This window comes from Mytilus galloprovincialis, chromosome 1 (assembly GCF_965363235.1).
Source record: "Mytilus galloprovincialis chromosome 1, xbMytGall1.hap1.1, whole genome shotgun sequence".
Taxonomy (NCBI): domain Eukaryota; kingdom Metazoa; phylum Mollusca; class Bivalvia; order Mytilida; family Mytilidae; genus Mytilus; species Mytilus galloprovincialis.
The window spans coordinates 106,375,006-106,381,165 of NC_134838.1; positions in this window are offsets into that span (position 1 = coordinate 106,375,006).

Sequence of the window (6,160 nt, forward strand, 5' to 3'; positions counted from 1 at the left end):
CGACTGTTATTTAGCACCACTTTCAACACTTTATCGTGCTATTTCGTTGCGGTGAGTTTGTATTGGTGGAGAAAGCCTAAGTGCCCGGAGAGATCCTCTGACCTTCGTTTAAAAACAGACAATTCTATTTAATTAAGATTGCTTACCTGCCGCGTGCGGGATTCAAACTCGCACACCTACATGTTGACATGCTAGTGATACAGTATTTCGATAACTTATAAAAAAGAAGATGTGGTATGATTGCCAATGAGACAACTCTCCACAAGAGACCAAACGGACACAGAAATTAGCAACTGTAGGTCACCGTACGGGCTTCAACAATGAGCAAAGCCCATACCGCATAGTCGGCTATAAAAGGCCCCGAAATGACAATGTAACCACTCGACCACCGAGCGCCCATCCCTTTCGTCCGAAATGGATTAAAGGAGATATGGAATAAACCTGAACTCGGTGCATTACATTTGCGTGCAGCTTTTTATTATGTTTTTGTGCATATATTTCACAGTTTCAACTATGGATGATTATTGGTAGATTCTTGACGTCCAACGGCAAATTGATATGCATATTCGTACAAGTACATGTTAATGTGATATGAATATATTAACCCTGCTTTGTACTAGACCGACACCCTGAGCCGGATTTTTCACATGCTAGTTCAAAGGTAACATCACCTTACCCGGACACATTCTGATTCCAAGCCGACCAGCTTTTGCTCTTAATCCGTAATACTGCGTGCTTAGCAGGGAAGCAGCATGCAAATATGAATTTCAAAGTCTTTGGTTTTGACCCGGTCGGGGTTTGAACCCACGACCTCCCTCACTCAAGGCGAACATGCTACCACAAAAGCACCACCACTAGACATGCAGTAACTCGCAATATAAAAGGTTTCGTGGGAATCTGCTAGTATACTAGTATACTAGTATACATCTCTAGACTCAATTAAACAGGACCATTGATTTTTTTTGCAAGTTTTCTTTTTAATTGTTTGATTCTAAATTTCTTGAAGGAGATTTTATCTATTTCAGAAGGGAAGCGATATAAAATAGATATAGGAAGATGTGGTGTGAATGCCAATGAGACAACTCTCCATACAAATAACAATTTAAAAAGTAAACCATTATAGGTTAAAGTACGGCCTTCAACACGGAGCCTTGGCTCACACCGAACAACAAGCTATAAAGGGCCCCAAAATTACTAGTGTAAAACCATTCAAACGGGAAAAACAACGGTCTAATCTATATAAACAAAACGAGAAACGAGAAACACGTATATATTACATAAACAAACGACAACTACTGTACATCAGATTCCTGACTTAGGACAGGTGCAAACATTTGCAGCGGGATTAAACGTTAGTTGGTTTCCTTTTTAAATGAGGGAAAAATAAAACAATGATGAAATTTAAAAAAAAAAACACGTTATTATTTATTAATGTCAACAAGGAAATACACGTGCTCCTTCCACACTAGAGTCGGTGTCAAGCACATTTGAATAATATATAATGTACAGATCATCTGTTTAAGCTTTGATACAAGGATCTGACAACACTTTATTTTACTTTTTGTCCTTGTATATATTACATCAGCCAATGAAATTTCAGCCTTCAAATTTTTGAAGGTGTGTATCAATCCGACAAAACTAGAGAATCCCAATGGTCTTGAATTGAGCGTTTTTAGATCGGCGTAAGCAAAACTTAAAGACACAATATCTGTAATCTAATCAGATTGGTGACAAAATGAACTTACAACACTGCATTTATTTATTGTTCTCTTACAGATAGAGAGTTGTGTTTAAAATTTTTCAAAGTGAAAATTTACGGCAGCGGCACATCATATAAGTATGTTTGTACATCATATAATGATGTTTGCATATCACATAAAGATATTTGCACATCATAAAAAGGTGTGTGCACATCATATGATGACAAGTGCACATCATATAAAGGTAAATGCTCTAGATTGAGTAAATTGTTAACAGCAAAAGTGCAACAACACTTTGATTAATTTAGAAAAAAAAAAAAGGTAACGCTAAAATAAATATGTATAAATATGGGAAGGGGGTCGATATTCTGGCATCACATCGATGTATTAGTATGTCATGGTCTTTCATTTTCTAATAACATTCTTTTTACTTATGTCATTTAAAATTGACAAAATTGTATATTATGATTCTCAGATACAAGAGATTTTAGAACATTTTGATTTCTCTTCTTTTCATTTCATCTCACTCATTTTTTCTTTTCGAGAGAGAATAATTACATTAGATGTATGTTTCATTATGACATTTTATTCTGATTGGCTAACTGCACATCACGTGTTATTCCGTAAGCAATTGCATTGCTCAATAAAACTGTTCATTCATGATAACACGTGGTCCCACAATAAAGTGCACAGGTGAATTAAATAAAACAATAATAAAATACGTGTTTTCATGATCATTGCTAAAAAAAAAATGTAATTATAAGTATTGAATGCTTCTTTTTGTAACTTCATAGGGTTGTAAAAGCGTTGACCGTGCTCACATTTTTAGTATGAAGCGCTTCCAAAATGTACTTCGGTCAACGCTTTTACACCTCAATGAAGTTACAAAAAGAAGCATTCAATTCTTAAATAAAAAAAAGATTAAAGGCGCCGATTGAGTAGTTTGTAGGTGATCACCAACAAGAAAGTCTTAATCCCCACTTTATACACATGCAAGCTCATCAGTGTAAATCACGATTAATAAGATTTAATCATTGAGCATTAAATCAATATAATAAATTGAAAGTATCGTCTGCTAAACTATAGTTAACTTTTCTTTAGTTTTGACGGACTTCAGCGTCTTTTGTTAATCTACATTTTTCATATGCGGTTTTCCCGCTTTTGTTTGGTATAAAATTGCAGTGGCGGATCCAGAGGGGGGCGTGGAGGGCGTACGCTCCCCCCCCCCCCCCCCCCCCATTTGCTTGGATTTTTTTTTTTTTTTTTTTTTTTTGGTAAAATGATTAGACTTTGCCATTTCCCGTGTACCTTAGTACTCTAGTATTTAATTTTTATGCGACAATTCTTTACTTAGCAAGATATATTTTGCTGAAATTTACTGATTATCAAAGTCATGTGATTCGCTACGGTGGAGTTGACCAGTGCGTCGCTCTGTCAAATTACAGTAACACAATGTATAGGCTGAGTGAGGATGACAACCATGACACCTTCATAGCAACAAAGAATTGACTTCTATTTCACTATACCACCAAACAGAAAGTTATACTCTATAGACTCTCACTCCACAGCAAAGGAGTCATCTAACTACGAAAAACCCCAAACACCCAAGCCTATTTTAAAATAACATAGCTGAATAATGATCCATGGGGCAGTCATTTTAAGCTCTAGATAGATTTAAAGCCGTAAGTACGAATCAATGGATTTAAGGAGACAGTCTTAGATATTTGAGAGAAAAAATTGACTCTGATTTTTGCCGTAATGTCTAACCGGAATGTCTGTTTCGCCGAACTGATATATGGAATACTTTTTTTCAAGACCAGACTGCAACCTGCCTGCTGGGTGTGGCCTTTATGAAAAATTCTGGCCGTTTCTGGATTGAAAACAAAAATCTTGTCCACCTTTTTGCTTTTAAAAATGAATATTTCCAACAGAATTGTATGGCATTAAATGAACATGATGAATAAAACGGGCATATTTTTTTGTGGCAGGAGTTTTAATGTCTGACCGGAATGTTCTTATATGATAGACAAAAAATAGGGAGAATACAGCATCGAAAATGTCCAACCCTATAAACACCTTTACAGCAACTACAAAATATGCCCCACGCCAGGAACGGTTTTTAAAAAAAGTGCATATTACTATATTTTATGTTTTTAGCCTAAAAAAGGGTCCAAAATAAATTTCGCCTCCCTTTCCAAAATCCTGGATCCGCCCCTGAATTGCATGCTTTTCGTGATTTGTTCATTGCGTGATTTGAACTCTGAAGGAACACAAAAACCAACCCTATCCCACCCTTTAGAATATTTTTCGGCTGTTTGTTATATATTTTCAGATATTGTCAAAAGAAGCGTCATGGTTTGAACAGAATGTTATCTGAATACATAGTTTTACTGAAGGGCTGAATTTATCACAGTTGGCGTCTGGTAGCCCAGTTGCCATTTGGAGAAAACATATGATGGTTGCCCTTCAATGTTTTTATCTTTGACATTAATGAGAAATTGTCGATGAATGCAAATTCGTTGGCAGGTTGATACATAGTTGAACTGTCCTAATAAATCCATGACAAAAAAATGGCAAAATTCAAACTTACTATTTGTTGTTTTTTTTTTATTATGATCATATATTAGTTTGTCTTACAATTTGTTTACATTTGTATAACGAAGGTAATCTGGAGTCGTTGGAAATATTACGAGGAATTTCAAAGAATTTGGGTTATCTTTTATTTATCTGGTATATCGTATTCCTAAATTGACTTCTGTTGGTTTCTTTCGAATATTTAATACTTGTTTTTTGTAAACATTTTAAATACTTTTTCATGTATCACTAGTTCTTTATAAAATATTTAAAAAAGATAATCTTAGGTAAACTCACGTGGAAATAACATGTCATACTGACTTCTCTGTGTTGTTATCCAATCACAAAACTTGTAATCCGTAATACAAGTATTTATACAAATCTAAATTAAAAACAACGTTCAAATCTATGATTGCTTGGATAAAAAACCGCAATTTTATACATGTGCATGCAAAACAAATGTGTTGGTAAAGGGGTCTAAATACCGCACAAATAAAGCCCAAAAAATAAAAGGAATATTTCAACAGAGTGCATTTGACTAACAGGTCGAGCAACTGATGTTCGTAAACCCTGCTGACTGCCATTGACGATTGCAAAATAAACGTATCACCAGATGTAACAAATGGATCTTAATTTTTTTTCTTATACTAAACAGAAAACAATAAACTTGCGAAAAAGATGGTATACCGCATTATATTAAAGGCAAAGAGGTCCATTAGTGGTATTTATCATTCTTAAGTCATCTTTTGTATAATAATTAAAAGTTTGTAGGCAGATGAGATGAATATTTGATCCCGTATTGGTCCACATTATATAATCTATCATCATTCTGCTTGAATAGATTTTTTTGGAGAAATACTTGAGGTGCAAACATGTGTACACCATATACGGATTTCTACAATTTTCAATGTCTCTTCAATGATGTTAGGAATCGAAACGGTATTTTGAAGGTCATATAATGTAACTTATTAGGATAGACTCTTTATTTTTAAATATTCTAAGTAGGATGAACGAATCATATAAAACCCGAAGGGAAATATAATACAGGTCCAAACGCGAATAGGTTAAGACTGTTTCACACTGGTGGAGTAATAATTTTAGACTATTTCCAATTGCAAAGATAAGTACAAATTAGTACAGTCGAGTATGGTTCAGATTGGGTTCGAGTAACATCAATTAAAATTAAGACCAATTCAGACTGGTCGAGTAAAAATCAGTACAGACGAGTACAGATATAAGCTATTTCAGAATTTCACTGATTGTAGTGTCATATAACCCTTGTATCATTTGCAGCATAACACTTTTGATAAACCCAATCGTATCCATTGGATATGGTGAGTTGATTTTTTAATTCAAAAACTTAACAGAGCAAATAATTCATCTGAATGTCGTCTCAGTGATTCTATATATCGATTCAAGAGGTTAACATAAAATTTCAAATATAGGAAGAAACGGAGAAAACACGTAATGCGTAACCTAGGAATGAATCTAATTTAGATATTACCTTATGCAAACTATTTAAAACAAGTAAGTGTTTGGTGTTCCTTTGGATTTGTGTTTATTTTATCAATCTTCAACCAATTAGAGTCAACATATTTCAAATCTGTTTAGCCAGCATTATTAAGTGACGACCTCTGTGGACCTTCATAACAAATGTCTATAATATGTTTTGTTTTCTTTTTATTTTGAAGGATATGTTTTACAAATTCAATCTATTCTTAATATGTCGTCGCGTGTACAGTTTTATATTATTGCGAACCCTATGATAGTTTTCCATAGATTCACCTGCAAGTTACCTGTCGATTTAAACTTGTGCAAGTTCTATTGTCCCATCTAACAAATATAATAGCTATTGTTTTCTGTGAAGTTTATTCAACAGGACCTTT